The sequence below is a fragment of the Embiotoca jacksoni genome, unplaced genomic scaffold (assembly GCF_022577435.1).
Source record: "Embiotoca jacksoni isolate LCO1_2020_lvr unplaced genomic scaffold, fEmbJac1.0.p SCAF_85, whole genome shotgun sequence".
NCBI classification, from domain to species: Eukaryota; Metazoa; Chordata; class Actinopteri; family Embiotocidae; genus Embiotoca; species Embiotoca jacksoni.
Genome location: NW_027185442.1, coordinates 43,614 through 60,877, shown reverse-complemented (window position 1 = coordinate 60,877; position 17,264 = coordinate 43,614). Strand labels below are relative to the sequence as shown.

The 17,264-nt window shown below is 40.7% G+C and overlaps 1 protein-coding gene across 1 annotated transcript in view; it reads left to right on the top strand.

Moving 5' to 3' along the window:
* Positions 1–886: 886 nt before the first annotated feature.
* Positions 887–17,264, top strand: part of gcgrb (glucagon receptor b) — a 49,380-nt gene continuing 33,002 nt past the window's right edge. The window contains exon 1 of the mRNA XM_069139784.1: positions 887–1,270. The gene's annotated coding sequence lies outside the window, so the exon portion shown is untranslated. The remainder of the gene's footprint in view (positions 1,271–17,264) is intronic.

Genomic DNA, 17,264 nt, shown 5'->3' with positions numbered 1-17,264 from the left:
CTTCTTTTTCCTTTCTTCATTCCTTCATGCATGTGGGATAAATTTAACAGTTATAATCCAAAAAGTGCACTGTAAAATCTTGAATTATCACCTGGAAGCTGTAGCTCGAATTTAACATGCAGTAGACCTGCATAGGAGCTAGATTTTGCAATGAACCTAACATCCATCCAGACAACATATATGCAAACCCTCTACTGCTCTATTCATGGCCTATAATAAAGTCAAAAATAATAATAACCCTTTTTATTTTCATAGCCTCGAACGAGGTTGGCTGCTAATTGAAAAACTGAAGTTCTCCACAGGAACGATTAAAGCTTAAGTGTAAATATTGGTTATTGGGCTGACTGAGTTGAAATTAAGACTATAACAGCTACTATTTGACACAAACACTTGCACATCACCAGAGTGAGATCACCTACAAAGCAGGTCACCTGTGAAGTTATATTATTTGGTCTTGCTTTACTTGCAATGGCACAGAGCTCAGTCACTAACACACACAGTGTCTCATTATTACATTCTTACGTTCAATGTGTGATAAAGGGGTTAACAAGGCTGATTAGAAAAATTGTAAACAGGAGAAAGAGAAAAGTACCAGCGCAAAACTCCTCAGACAATTGCAATGCAAATTGATATTATTTTGGTAAACGCAGGGTTAAATTCTGCTGATCTCATCAAACAGGTCAGACCTTTATCAAATAAAACAAAGACGGTTTTAATGACTTAGACACACAGAGGCAAACACTAAATGTGACGGCTTCATACAGACGTCCACTATTGGGAGTTTTATTTTGAAATGCTGAACCGGATGTCAGGCTCTATATTAGCGACAATTTTCTGTAGACTTCGGGAACGCAGAGCAGCAACAGCGCAGCATTCAACGTCTCATCAGTCGGACGCACTCTGACAGGAGCGAGATTTAATTCAGAGAAGTGATTTTTAAAAATCTACAGAGAAACAAACAAACAACAACAGAAGGGGAGCTGGACTGTTGTCTAACTGGACAAAGACAAATTGAAGAAGTCACAGGTCCACTTCTTTCTTTCTTTCTTTCTTTCTTTCTTTCTTTCTTTCTTTCTTTCTTTCTTTCTTTCTTTCTTTCTTTCTTTCTTTCTTTCTTTCTTTCTTTCTTTCTTTCTTTTAATTCACTGGACGCGGTGCTGCGTCCTGGCTGCGCTCTCGGGACTGTACCTGCTGTGATGGGCCGGACTAGGAGATGAGCAGCAGGCAGTGTGGGGGTCCCAGGGGCGCAAGAGGAGGTCTGGACGCATAGGTAAGAGTCGTTTGGCTGATGTTTGCGCTCCTTATCTGATTACTCTGGTCCTCTATCTGTATCTCTGGGTGTCAGTTGGCAGATACAACTTCTGTAATAATGCGGTCTGTTTCCTTGGTCTTCAAGATTATTCCGTTATTCCAGAGGAGAGCTTCATTTCATGCCGTGTTTCCGGTTGCTGTTCCTTTCAAAGGCGTGTGGTATCGTTCCCATTCTGGAACAGAGCGCTGTCACTCTCCGCGCTTCTGTAGGTTATGTGGAAGTACTGTGTGTTCGCGTAGGCTCTGTTTGTTTGTGTGTGTGTGTGTGTGTGTGTGTGTGTGTGTGTGTGTGTGTTTGTGTGTGTGTGTGTGTGTTTGTGTGTGTGCGTGTACGTCGCTCTGGGATGTGTGAGCGCGCGGCTGCTTAAACGCATTGAAGGAACTGGAAAACTGACTTCAAATGTTCCTCTTCCTCCCTCAGCAATGAATCATGTGTTAATCTGATTATCTGAAGCAGAACTACTTTATTATGTGTCAGCCTTCCTGCTGAGTGCTCATGTCCTGGTCAGATTCCTTTGACTATCTCTGTTGTTTTGGCTGCTGAAAGATGATGATGAGACATTACATAATAAGACATGAGAAAATGCAGACCACAGAATATGAATCCAGGCTGTAATTGGAGGTTACAGCCCGGTTACTTGAATTTGATTATAAAAAGTTTGAAGTATGATAAATGTTAGTGGCTCCTTCCCCTCTTTGGTTTGTGTTTTCCTGCAGTGAGCGCCTGCTTGCAGCTTTGAGACTTCCAGTGAACCGATGAGGTGCTGGAGGAGTGATGAGGCTGGATATTATTATATAAATATTTGATTTTGCTTTATTGCAGTGTGACTGCTGGATGATTACTTTGTGGTTTTATTTTTTATCCGAAGCGGGAGCAGATCATTTGGAATCATAACAAACAGGATTTTCTTTCTCGATGACTAAATGTCAACGTTAAGATAAAAATCAGCAGATTGTAGTCAACTCTTCCAGTTATTTCACTGCTCTCATTTGACACCTTCAAAGAGGCGTTATTTAGTGTAATGCTGCAAACAGTCCAAAGTGTAACATTCAGGAGTCCCTGAGTCATCAGGAAAACAATCATTGTTGTAACAAGTTCACAAAATTACACACATTTAAGGCAAATCAAATAATATTGTTATTCTGCACTCAGAGCTCGCAGAGCTTTTCTCAGTCATATACAGTAAATTGAATATATTTCCATTTTGAACTGATGCTAAAACAAAACAACCAATCTGGACACATCACCGTGGGCTGTGGGGAATTGCATTTCTCATCTTTTTTTGAATTAAAAAAAATAATAATATTGATTGATCATGAAAATAATCTGATTCATTGACAGGGAATAATCATCAGTTCAGTTACACTCATGTCTTCTATGGCTTTCTGTCATTTAGGCCTCTGTACACACGCATATTTTCACATCAACACTCTGCATCTCACTGACGGGTTTCTTTGGTTCTTGTCCCGCATCATCTGAAAAGAGTCTTCTGTTTTGAAAGTGAAAAGCTGAAGGGACTCGACACTACCGACATCCAGCTACCATCGTAATCCTTTCCAGAATTGTAATTATGTGTAAAAGTGTCCTTGGCAGGAGACTGAGGCCGCAGTTGTTCCTGATGGCAGCTCTGCCACCGTTGGTGTGTGGATGGGAGGTAGAAAGGTATAAGTGCAGAGTATTTACTGAAAAACAATGTATTCACATCATCCTTTCTGTTCAGCAGATTATGCTCAGATACACCTGCTTTGAATTAGTTTTTTTTGTCCCATGTTTGTTCTTGTCTTTGCAACCAATTTCTTAAAAATGGAACCTTTTCTTTCCTTCGTGTCCTTTTGCCTCCTTCTTTGTTTTCTTTCACTTTCCAAGAAGTAATAACTTAAGTTGCCCGAATGCTGAGTGGTTTCCCCACAGACATCAAGCCACTCTTTTGTAATGGTATGATGGCCAGTGATTTGATTTGCTAGGTCAGATTGGACCGACGCATATTCCAGGGAACATTAACAAAGGACAGATATTAATTCCCAGACATTGGTCTTCAAACATGACAGCAGGTGAACCTAATGTCTTTTTTCCATTAAGTTATTTCACCTGACTCGATCACTGTTGTCAGAAGCTCAAGGTTTCATTAGATGAACTTTTCCAATCAATAATCAGACAAAGGAAGAAAAGGTTGTTGTGCAGCTATACTGGACTACGTCTCATTCAGCAGGACTACACGAAGCCTTTCAGGGACATTTTTGACCCTTGTCCATGAATAGATGTTTCTCATTTCTACTCTAGAAGACACTTCCTTCTCTTTGGAAGTCACTGACACTCATTTTCAGGGTGTGATGTGAAGTAAGATTTAACTCTACGTTGCACTACGTATGACTCCCCGTTATTCTACCAATGTGTAAATGCTACATTGAAACATCCTGTTTCTTTCTATATTGACTGGATCACAGAACAACATTTTGAAGTGCACATCAAAGTTGTGCTTGACACAGTAACTTATTGGATTTGCCTGTTTTACTGCATGTCAACAGCAGAAAATCCTCACTGACTTCCTGGAATGACACATCCCACCTACCAAACCATGACTCCTTCTGTCTGTATATCAAACGATGTACTACTTAGTGATGCAACCGTGTGTTGGACTGATTTGATCCTTGATATTTTACTTGATGTTAAGTATTACAAGGGAACATACACAGTTTATCCAACTCAGAGTCGAGCTAAAAGCATTTAGAGCGATTCGTCTGTACCGTGCCGGAGTATTATCGCCCCCTCCTCTTCTCTCCTGCTGACCAGCGTTCACATTAAAGTTACAACCCCAGTTTTCTTCATTCTCCACGCAACACTTGTGTAAATAATAAAAAGTTACCGCAAATCCAGCTGATGCATTCCTCCAGCTAACTTTACAGTGGAGCACTACTTCACATTGCTGCTGCTTTTGTTTTTGGCTGCACAGACAAAGAGGACATTCGACACAATCAAGCTTCACATCAAACCTCATTTCAGTCAGACAAGTCACATTTTAAATATATAACTGCAGAACAACATGGTGGTCTGGCCTCATCACTCCCTGTATATGTGATTATAGAGATATTGGAGAGTGATAATCAAATATCTTAAACGACAGCAGTATACTTATCAGACATATATTTAAATGACTCCAACAAAGGCAGAGGAGCACAAAACTGCTTAGAAACAACCAAAGATGAAAACAATGCACATTTAAAATATTAGCAAAAATATTGGCCAAGCAGGTTTTGGTGAGAACCACTAAATGTAAACAACTTTGTTAAAATGCCCGGAAAATTCAAGCCAAGTTCTTTCCTCTTTGAGGAAAAAAAAAAAGAAAAAGTCAGAAATATTTTGAATGTTTGTGGTTGAATTGCTGACTACAAATAAGCAGTTTATCACAAGCACAGATCATCACGTCAGTAACACTAATGTCAGCCAGGAAATACTTAAAATAGGGTTGTTGTTGTTGTTGTTGTTGTTGAACTAGAAAGTTTTATTAAATTGAACTTGCATGTGTGAGTGTATTTTGTGAATAATTATTAGAATTTATTCCATTTTAGGAAGCCAAATGTGTTATTTTTGTCATTAGTGAAAAAGAACAGGTGTGGCAGAGCAGCATATTGAAGGGTGTGCTGTGTCGGTGTGTTTATTTCTTATGCATGCGTGCTGAAAGAAGGTCTGCTCTATAAACACAGTTGTTTATTGCATCAACACGGACCCAGACTGGTTTCTGACGCATTCTGTGTTCTCACACACACATTCAGAGCACATTAGCAGCAGATAGCCTGTGCCTGGTTAAACAGGCATGTTATATGTCAGCGTAAATCACATTGATCAAATCTCCCTAGTCTGATGCTGATGTCATCGACATGAGACACCCCCGTGGCTGTTTCATGAAATGGGACCTGAGGCTATGTGGCTTACAGATGTTTGAAATTGTTGAACCTTCCATGTATTTCACTAACAGTTTAGTTAAAGGCATCCTCGTGCTCTCTTATCGCTCAGTAGAACAAAGGTATTGTCTTTGTGGTCATTAACATGCAGTGCACATGAAGGGTCACACACACACACACACACACACACACACACACACACACACACACACACACACACACACACACACACTCACACACACACACACACACACACACACACACAGTTTGCTGTTGGTTCTGCTGAGCATCATGATCCCCAAATGTTAAGGGCTGCTGGGATGTTTGTTCACAAGCTTTTTTTCTATCCCCTGGTTTCCTGTTGGCCTCTCTACTGTCGGATAACCAAAACAAAAAAAAAAACGTGAAAAAACGTGTTTCCTCAAACAAAACAGAAATCAAGGGAGATCACTGTTGTATATGACATCTTTTGTAATTTTTCTGGTGTAAATTATTATTTCTAGCATGACTTCATTGAATTATAAATGCAGTAAACATTTTCTTGTAATGCAGAGACACTATATTTTGAGCAAATTCATTTTGTTTTCATAATATATTGGTAATGCACTATAAGTTTAATGTCAGTATATCTTTTACACATTTGTAAAGTGCTACTTCTGATGCTCTAAGTATAGTGGATGACTAGTATATTTTGGTAAACAAAACTATTGAAAAAATACGGTAAAACTATACGTTTACTCAATTAAAGCATGCCTGAAGTGCAGCTTTTGGTATATTAAATGTAACTTAAGTAGGTCCAATAATCACATCTTGAAAATATTTAACTTTAAACATTTAAAAAGCACATGAAAGCACACAAATATGCTTTTTGAAATATTGCCAAGTATACATTTTTATTAACTAGGTGAAATATCTGTGCCTGAAAACCACATCAGATTTAATGTTAAAGTTATAGCAAACATGGTTAAAGTATATCAAGGAAGGGCAACTGAAATACTTGATGGAAGAATATTTATTTATACTGTATATACAGTGGGTACGGAAAGTATTCAGACCCCTTTACATTTTTCACTCTTTGTTTCATTGCAGCCATTTGCTAAAGTCAAAAAAGTTCATTTTATTTCTCATTAATGTACACTCAGCACCCCATGTTGACAGAAAAAAACAGAAATGTAGAAATTTGTGCAAATTTATTAAAAAAGAAAAACTGAAATATCACATGGTCATAAGTATTCAGACCCTTTGCTGTGACACTTATATTTAACTCACATGCTGTCCATTTCTTCTGATCCTCCTTGAGATGGTTCTACTCCTTCATTGGAATCCAGCTGTGTTTCATTAAACTGATTGGACTTGATTAGGAAAGGCACACACCTGTCTATATCAGACCTTATAGCTCACAGTGCATGTCAGAGCAAATGAGAATCATGAGGTCGAAGGAACTGTCCAAGGAGCTCAGAGACAGAATTGTGGCAAGGCACAGATCTGGCCAAGGTTACAAAATAATTTCTGCAGCACTCAAGGTTCCTAAGAGCACAGTGGCCTCCATAATCCTTAAATGGAAGAAGTTTGGGACGACCAGAACTCTTCCTAGACCTGGCCGTCCAGCCAAACTGAGCAATCGTGGGAGAAGAGCCTTGGTGAGAGAGGTAAAGAAGAACCCAAAGATCACTGTGGCTGAGCTCCAGAGATGCAGTAGGGAGATGGGAGAAAGTTCCACAAAGTCAACTATCACTGCAGCCCTCCACCAGTCGGGGCTTTATGGCAGAGTGGCCCGACGGAAGCCTCTCCTCAGTGCAAGACATATGAAAGCCCGCATAGAGTTTGACAAAAAACACATGAAGGACTCCCAGACTATGAGAAATAAGATTCTCTGGTCTGATGAGACCAAGATTGAACTTGTTGGCGTTAATTGTAAGCGGTATGTGTGGAGAAAACCAGGCACTGCTCATCACCTGCCCAATACAATCCCAACAGTGAAACATGGTGGTGGCAGCATCATGCTATGGGGGTGTTTTTCAGCTGCAGGGACAGGACGACCGGTTGCAATTGAAGGAAAAATGAATGCGGCCAAGTACAGAGATATCCTGGAAGAAAACCTCTTCCAGAGTGCTCTAGACCTCAGACTGGGCCGAAGGTTCACCTTCCAACAAGACAATGACCCTAAGCACACAGCTAAAATAACAAAGGAGTGGCTTTGGAACAACTCTGTGACCATTCTTGACTGGCCCAGCCAGAGCCCTGACCTAAACCCAATGGAGCATCTCTGGAGAGACCTGAAAATGGCTGTCCACCAACGTTCACCATCCAACCTGACGGAACTGGAGAGGATCTGCAAGGAAGAATGGCAGAGGATCCCCAAATCCAGGTGTGAAAAGCTTGTTGCATCATTCCCAAGAAGACTCATGGCTGTACGAGCTCAAAAGGGTGCTTCTACTCAATACTGAGCAAATGGTCTGAATACTTATGACCATGTGATATTTCAGTTTTTCTTTTTTAATAAATTTGCACAAATTTCTACATTTCTGTTTTTTTCTGTCAAGATGGGGTGCTGAGTGTACATTAATGAGAAATAAAATGAACTTTTTTGATTTTAGCAAATGGCTGCAATGAAACAAAGAGTGAAAAATTTAAAGGGGTCTGAATACTTTCCGTACCCACTGTACATATATATATTTGAAAAAGAAATTCTGGTGGTACACATACTCCTCTGCCCCGACCTTCACATCCTGAGCTGATGGTGGACATACATAAGTGGTGAGGTGTGGAGTTGTAGAATATGAACGTCAGTTATCATGAAGTTTAACATAGACTATCAGGACACAGCAGCGTGAAGGATCCAGTGTCTCTATTCCTGCTTGTTATCTGACCTCTGTGGTCCAAAGACTCATCATGACAAACAGCTTGTTAACTTGCAGTGATAAATAGCACTGAGGAAAGGAACGGCAGCTATTAGCTTTATTTCAATTTTTTTCTGACGGTGACGTTCACACGTGTCTGAAAGCCTCTGTGGCTGTATTCATTGATGACCATGGGTGAATGTATTATTCATTCTGCTCTGAGTTTCTGTGACCGACAGTGAAATTGTAAGTCATGAATCAATTACCTGCCTGCGTCATCCCTGTCTTCCTTTTCCTCTCTTTGCATCTGCAGTGTAATTCTCATCTCCCTGATTCATCCATCTATGGTAATAATCTCTTAATCACACTTCCTTTGTTGTTCTGCTTTGTGACTTTCTTCCTCCCTTTCTCTTTATTTTATTATCTCTTTACACCCTACATTAAGCATCTCTGTATCCTCCGCTACGCTCTCCCACTACTCCTGCAAGGCTCGCTCTCAAATTACCCTAGTCCTAATCTTCCTATATTTTCTCACTCTCTTTCTTGGAGCGTAAAATTGAACCTCTGCTGCTTCTGCCCGTCCCACTCACTGCTTTGTGTGTTGGTGTGTTTTTGTGTGTGTAGGTGGGTTCTGTTCATGCTTTCTCTCTGAGTCCTTGGCCTTTTCCTTGATTTTATGCAAACAGGTGATTTTAGGGCAGAGTGTATTGACAGGAGAGTTAGCATCCATTTGTTGCATATCTAGCCACAACTTCAGTGTATCCCTATCCAACAAAGGTGGTCTGTGACAGCTACGTGAACTAGGAATAGGCTGTGACAGACATCTTGCCGTCACCGTGGGTTCTTCCGGTCCAAATGCACAACAACCAGCCACAGTATAGTTTGTTAATGGGTTTTATTCCACACAGCCGATATCTTACAGCTGTTGTATTCTCCTGTCAGTCATGCAAGCACTTGTCCCACGCTCTGTCCACAGCCAGCCTGCTGCTCTGTGTCCTCTGGAGTGAGAGAGCGTCTGGTGACCTGCTAGTGCTTTTATAGAGAGAGAGAGACAGATCAGTAATTGCCTGCAGCTGTGACAATTAAGCCTCTTCCAGGCACAGTTCCCTGAACCACTCCCCCAATCAGTCCCTTCTGCAGCTGAGCCAAACCACGCCCCGCCACCACATAGGCATTTTAAGCAAAAACACTATTTGAGATTCACTTGAAACTATGTAATTATTAATCAACTATTTGACTATTGACTAGTCTTTGCATGTTTCTCCTGTTCATACCATGCTATCTAATCTCACAGCATTACAAAGTACTCTTATAGCAATGTGTTTTTCTTTTCCTTATGTTGTTTAATGGCGACTGGCAGACAGCTTTCAGCGTTCATTACCGCCACCTTCTGACAGGAGTAACGCATTACAACCATGCGCTGGTAAAATAAAAAGGGGAGATACGGAAAAAGTCAAATAAATTTTTTAACAAATATTCTAAAATCATGACACAACCGAAGTGCACAGTGTTGCACGACATTTTGTGTGTAAAATTCAGAAATGCGTTTATATGAACCCTTTCCTTTATTTTTTAAATAACGCTAAGCTTTGCTTTCTGAACTCCAACACAAGACCACTTCTCTCTCCAAATCTTACTTATGTTTGCTCTGTTGTCTTCCTGTTGTAACTCACGTCCCGAGATTTCAGAGCGAGACTTCTGTTTCGGGCTCTAAGTCCTTCCCGTAATGCTGTCAGACAATTAAATTAGGAATCTAAACCAAAAACCAGCACTTTTAGTGGACGTACATTGACAAGTACAAGCGCTCCCGAGAGTCCCGTTCTGTAAACGTGACAAGCACGATTTGCGATTCACACTGGATTTCCTCCATAATTCAAAATAATGACCGGGAATTGAAAGAAGTCACAGGGAGCCAAAACTTGGATTTAGGGGAGGCAGGGAGCGAGCGAAAAAGTTGGACATTTTCAGTGTGCTATGAATGGGTGCCTTGTCATGTTGGAGAATCCAAGTGCCATCGCACCAGAGTTCAGGTTCAATTCACAACACAGGTTATTTCAAGGCACTTAACACAGTAAAGACCTTACAACAGAATTTACAACATTATACAGACGAACCCAACAATTCAAAAATTCCCACATAAACTGGGAGGACCTCCCCTTTAAGGGAGAAAAACCTCCAACACAGGCATGGAAAAATTATCTTTTAACAGGAAGAAACCTCCAACAGAAGGAAGGAAAAACTCTCTTTTAACAGAAGAAACCTCCAACAGAAGGAAGGAAAAACTATCTTTTAACAGGAAGAAACCTCCAACAGAAGGAAGGAAAAACTCCCTCAGACTCCCTCACACCTGGTTGTGATCCTGACCTGATTTGCTTTCTTCTGTCTTTCAAAGTAACGTTCTGCCCCTCTTTAAACACCAGTGCCACTCAAAACCCCCCAATCGGCTCATCGCTGCATTACTGAAGGCTCTCTGAAGCATTTCAAGGATCTCTGTTGCTGCACAAAATCCAATGTACGTTCTCTGCTGAGGTCTATGGTGAAAATACAATTGTGCACGTACCAGTGAACACAAAAACCCGCTGATGACGATCAAGCAATGTAACCTGGAATACTTACTAACAAAAGTTATTGCTTCCGCTGCTCTGTTCTCATCACTATGTGCAACAGGAACAGTCTCTGTATATTTGAATCGACCCTCAAATGCTGCCTGTTATCCCATTTTATCTCTTCCTGGTTCCTGACTCTCTGAACTGCTGACTTCCAAAAAAAAGCTGTTAAAGACATGAGTGTGTGATTGAATGTGATGACATGTCAGTAGAGTGGTTGTGATCTTTGTTGAGCAGCAATTAACATATTCTTTGAGGAGAAACAGCGGAGCAAGTTCACTCTAAATGTGTGTGAAGCAAAACCAACGTACAGGCGTCAGTTCCCACAGCTCTGAGTGGAGGTTTTCACTAAGTGCAGTAAATGGACCAAAGACACGCTGGGAGCAAAGAGGGGTAAAGCTCGCCAGCAATCCACCGCTTCAAAGTTGATCCATTATACATAAAGAGCTAATGTATAATGTGATCTACTCTGCGTAGCCTGGGGGAAGACAGAGGAAGAGGAGGGAGAGAGAAAGACGAGAAATGGGGAAGAAAGATAGAGGAGGTTTCTCTGAGATGTCTGTCTCACACTTTGATGATTCAGCTCAGACTTTTTGACACAATCAACACAAATCTGCTGCCGCTGCTGTTTTCTGACGCCAATGCATCCCGACCGACAGTCTCTCTGCACCGATGACTCATTAATTGCTGCACATGATTGGGGATTTAATATTGGGCGATGAATTAACTCACCACCGGATGCTTTTTCTAACCGATGGGTGCTCTGTGTCTGAGATATGAACACATATCTGCAACTAAGGGAATGAGTTGGGAGGATGTGTTCAGGCCTGTCAGTGCTGGTGATGTCCGTCTGAGCTGTATTGAAGGAGGTTTTGTGTGGCTCGTGTGTTCACCAGTGCATTCTTTGTTGTGTGTGTGTGTGTGTGTGTGTGTGTGTGTGTGTGTGTGTGTGCTGTTATGTGAAAGACAGTAGTGTTTGTGAAGACAGTATTTATAATTAGACAGGTGAACATTCGAGGATATCACTTACCCCTCCATGTCTTTCACAGACTCCTAATGTTTTAATCATGCTGCATGTCTGTCGTCATGACTCCTGTTGTCCCGACAACCATTATCCCGAGGCACACGGGACAGCTGAAGTTTATCCACTGAAGTCCACTGCGGTGCAAACTTCCCATCCATCACATGAAGATGTAACTAAACATTGACAAAGACAAATTAATAGTGAAATTACATCGAGTTCGATGGTCTCTGTCACTTTAAAGCAAGTTTCACGGCACAAGAGGGAATTCAGAAAAACTACCAGAGATGTTGATGAAACCATTTAAGATATTCCTTTTATTTTTTATATGGATACATTCAGCTAAGTAGCCAACAATGATGCGGAATGCAAACTTTCTTTCAGAAAAAAAACTGTGACAACACAAGATACAAACATTAACTGGAATAATTACAGTATATGCAGCCATTAGAAAATGATTACTTTGGCTGCTTAGCCATTGTGGCTGCATAACTCTTGGGGTAATAATGTATGATAATGGTAACGTATTTTATTCCAGACTGAAATATCTAAACATCTAACAGCTCTGGTGATTCCTTGACTTTTTACAGACCACTATGCAGTTCACATTTTTGGTTTCTCCTGAAATGTCTTGACACTTATTAGATGGATTGCCCTGAAATTTGGTATCAACATTCTTCTCTTCCTGAGAATATATTATATTAAGTTTTCGTCATCACATGAGTTTGCTATTACTAGACCCAATTTCACAACGTTAAAATATAGGACTGATCAGGCTCCATTGATTTCATTGCATCCAAATGGGTACAGACCTCGGAGTAACTTTGAAACTACTGGAGTAGCTTTAAATAAATCCGTTTGACCGCCATTCATGCCAATGAGAAACAAACACTTAACTTAAACGTCATCACACGCCCAATGCTCTTTGATTGGTCCTCTCTTCAGAGTGATTGAGTGGAACTCAATGTCCAGACTCCAATCACTGTGAACACTGAAGCTGTGAGCAGTAGTCGAGCGGAGCCATGTTATAATTTTGCAATGACCAAATTTCTCCACCAGCAACACTAAGAACGTCTCCACTGGGCTCAGCTGTATGACCACGCTACCATGCTAAGGGGAGATGGTGATAACGGTAAACATTATATCTGCATGTCAGTTTTGTTATTGTAAGCTTGTGTCGCCAATGTGCACAAGTGCAGCTTAACAGAGTCGCTAACATCACAGTAGACTCTTCTGAGCCTTAATATTAAGATTTGGCTTTCACACTTAAAACTGAAAAACCATCGTTCAGTCTGGCAGGTTGACAACTGGAGGTTCTGGAACATTAGGACTCCAAACTGGACAACAAAATATACAGTTTGTAACTGTCTGATAGAATGTTTTCATCATGATGTTGGATGTTTGCATCATTCATCAGTGCTTTTCAGTACTGTTCAAAATCGCCATTACTAAAGCAGACAGATTTTTGGATTCAACAGAGCCACAGTTCAGGTTAAATTAGGTTCAGGCATAAAAACCTTTCATTCAGAAATCAGGATTCAGACAAGCCTGAATATCAAACAGCCAGCGACATGTGAATCTGAAAGAGAAGGTGTGACTGGTAGATGCAGCAGTAAAATCTGTGATGACAGATATGTTGTGTGAGTGACAGATGTAAGTCATGTCTAATTATAAATCACAGATGTCACCATTTTCTCAGCAGAAACAGCTTTTTCTGGAAAACCTTTTATTTAAAATTTAAAAACAACCATTCATTACCATGAAATATTTTCACCAAGCCCCAAATCTTTTGATGAAATAATTGCTGTGTGCTGTTAGTAGTCTGTAAGGGACACTGACAGGAATGAGGACCTGATCATGTGCAATCACACTGTCAGATAGGATAAAGTAATTTCACCAAATTTATGTGCTGATCCTGTGATTGAAGAACGTGGGGGTTATTTCCTGTGACTCATATAGTAGTTGGTGACAGCGAGAGAAGACAGACAGCAGAGGGATGGCAGGGTGAGCGCAGTCAGGTCGCTCACACCACATGAAATTTATGAATGAATTCTCAGTAACAGACTGTGGAGCCGTGACTATCTGACTGAAAACAGATACGAGTGTTACACTGGTGTCTCTGATGTTCCTGTTTCATTGAAGATTAGATTCAACTGGATTTCAGCTGTATTTGCACTTCAAATCAATAACATGCAACTGAAGTCATTCATTTACTTTGGAGTTGAATTGTAATGTGATTGATATAAGAGGATGATTTGTAATGTGATTGATGTAAGTGGATGATTTGTAATGTGATTGATGTAAGTGGCAGGTTTTCAGAAAGAAGAAGAATCTGTGGAATAAAAATGACACTATTTGTGGTTCTGCTGCATTGATTCTGACAGTGGCATGCATTTGCAATGCTAGATAGGTGGAGTAATCTATTTAAGGCACACTGGAGATTACAGACCAAAAATATTCATTTTATGCAACAAGTCCTCAAAGTATACAACTATACAGGTCATTTGTTCCTGTCCTTAAATAAAACCCATTCAGTTTAGGCACAAAATTCACCTGGTTATGGATAGGGAAAGGTAATGGTTAGGGTTAAAATGATCATTTCCTTATAGTTATACATCTTTCATCGTCATGGCAACAGTAAACTGTTCGGACTTGTCGTTGAAAACAATAATCAAACATGTGATCTCCTTCACTTGAGTCTGCTGTGGTCTCAAACTACCCACTCACTCCAACTGCTCCTAACAAGGAAAAACATTATTTAGACATGATCTGAACTGTGTCTGAAGGACACCAGAGTGTCGTGATTAAAAGGACTACTAGAGGTCGCTTAAATGTAAAACCTAGCCATGGGTCAGTTTGCCCCCACTAAGAGCTATAGGGTTGTTCTGTGGAGGAGGACAGCCTCTCAGCAGAGACTTTCAAACTTGGATTTCGCAAGATGATTTTTGTCTTTTGTCGTTTTTTGTTTTTTTTCCAATTATTTGTACAATACTTTTCATCTTTCACTCTTATTAGTTATAATCATTTGCAAGTTCCACATTATCCAAACTGAATGTGGGTTTCTTTAGTAGTCCTGATGGTTTCCAGGATTAGCAAAGTCTTGCCAAACAAGAAATGGAAACTGGAAAAAGGAAGAGACAATAACAGTTAGAGGAAGGGGATTATATTTGGTATCTACTGTATTTGAGGATGAAAAAAAAAGGAATGGGGAATATATGACAGGAGAATAGTGAGATAATACAAAAAAAAACTTTATTTAAGTCTTTCAGTATTTTAGCCCAAGAGGCTTTCACACTTTTAATTAACCTTTTAAAAGCCTCCGCTGCATGCCGAAAATTTAATTTTGATATTATTGCAACCAAAAGTGTGGCAGAATTGATCCGATTAAGCTTTGATCCCGGCCTATAGCTGCTGCCGTGTGCTCTGGTTTGGCTTTTATTGCGTACGACTAAGGTCACAGATCCCTTTCAATAGTGAGCATTCAAGGACAGCAACACAGAGCCACGATGGTATTGATTCTTGAAAAACAAGTCATCTAATTACAAAGCGAAAAAACACTCAAGGTCTATTGTGAATTACTGATGTTGGATTTACCGACTCTGACACATCCTGAAGCTCAATCTCCCCCAGAACGACCAAACAATCAGCCTCAGGAGCGCGGCTGACAACCGCCATGATCATCAGTGTGTGGAGCGCCTGCCTTGCATACATCATTGTGCTGTAGACCTTAACTAGAGCAGATTAAGAGGCTGATTAAGATCTCCAAATGCCTCCTGCGTCTTTAATCTCACTGGACCCCGACGCATCCACACATCCGCTGTCACTGCAACAAAAACAACACAAACATGAGGACACACACAGCAAACTGAGCTCTCAGTGTTCTGAGACATTCGGCCTGTTTAATACGGGAAGTCACATAGTCAGAAAATTAAAGACAAAAGATGAACACGGCTTCATCTGTGATCAAACAACTCATCCACTCTTCTCAAGGTCAAAAGTTAAGAGTATCTCAGTTATCTATTGTCACAACAATGAAGAGCAAAGACATTTAGTGCTTGACTTCATGCTCTGCAAGAAGCATGCTGATGTCCTGAAGCGGGGACGAGCCTCCCCACAGCATCAACCACATGGTCAGCATCAAGCTCTGAGAATAAGCAATCATCCAAATTCATCATCTCAGCACAGAACGCTGTGAGAAAGGCTTTCATCTTTGGTGCCACTGTTTTACAACTCACAACCAATCTACTGATGCAGTGATGCAAACCCTTTCTCAAGTACTGTACTGAAGTACCATTTTGAGGTGCTTGTACTTTTCATTTGATGCTACTCTATATTTGCACTCCACGACGAATGGGGAAGGAAATTAATATGTGTCTGGTCACGCTATATTGTGGATTGTTTCCAGTCATTGCATCCTAATGGGTGTCGACCTCAGGTTATTTTAAAGTAATAGAGCAGCATTGACAACCATATGATGTATGTTGTGCACCAAAAGTCATCAAGCTGTAAACAACAGAGACCCCCTTCCAATATACAACGCAAGCTAAGAGCAATGCCATGTTTAGCCATTGCACACTTTTTAAAATTGTTTATTTTTTATTTTATTCATTGTTTTGGCTCTCGCTTCAATTCCTCAGTATTTGCTAGCATTGCTAAAATTGCTGGTAACGCCTCATCTAGCTCTACCACTTCTGCCACTGTTGAAACATTTCGAAACAAATGCTAGACTGCAATATCATCACACTTAGCCACTCCTACTGGTCGCTGATTGGTCCGTCCTTGAGAGTGCTTGAGCAAGCCCTCATTCAAACAGGGGTTCCAGGCATCTTCACAAACTGAACCCGAGCAGTAAGTGGGTGGAGCCAGACTATTATCTAACAGCAGAAAGCTCCTTTTTGAAGGAGTGACTTTGTTCGAACAATAGAAAAATATCATGTTACTTCTTAGTCACACCGTCATGAGTGCCCTTCAGTCATAAAAGTATACCTGACACACAAGTCTTTTTATATAGTACACAGGTCTTCAACAGGGGATTCGCGACCCAGGTACTGCAAGGGGTCCGTGAAAGTTTTGGTTGATTAGACAATTTTTCATTTTGTTTTTCACATTTTGTTTTCACAAATTTAAATGTCTTTAAATAGACATTGACATGAATCCAACATATTGTAGCGAATGGATAAATGGAGGCAGAAGATGTTATCTTTCAGTCAGAAATGCACATTCAGCGACACACAGGAGCTCTCTCAAGCTGGACACCTGTTCACCCACAGCAGGAGACCAGCATGGACCTATCCCTCTAAGCCTGGACCTGTCCCTCCAAGCCTGGACCTGTCCCTCCAAGCCTGGACCTGTCCCTCAAATCCTGGACCTGTCCCTCCAAGCCTGGACCTGTCCCTCCAAACCTCCTGCACTCCTCGAGTTTAATATAAAACACAATTTTATACAATATATATAGTAGGGGGTCCCTGCTCCATCTCTCTATCAGTTTGGGGGTCCTTGACCTCAAAAACGTTGAAGACCCCTGAATATGGCTCACTATCAAATTTGCTGATTATTATTTTGGGTTATGTTTTGTTTTCTTGTAGT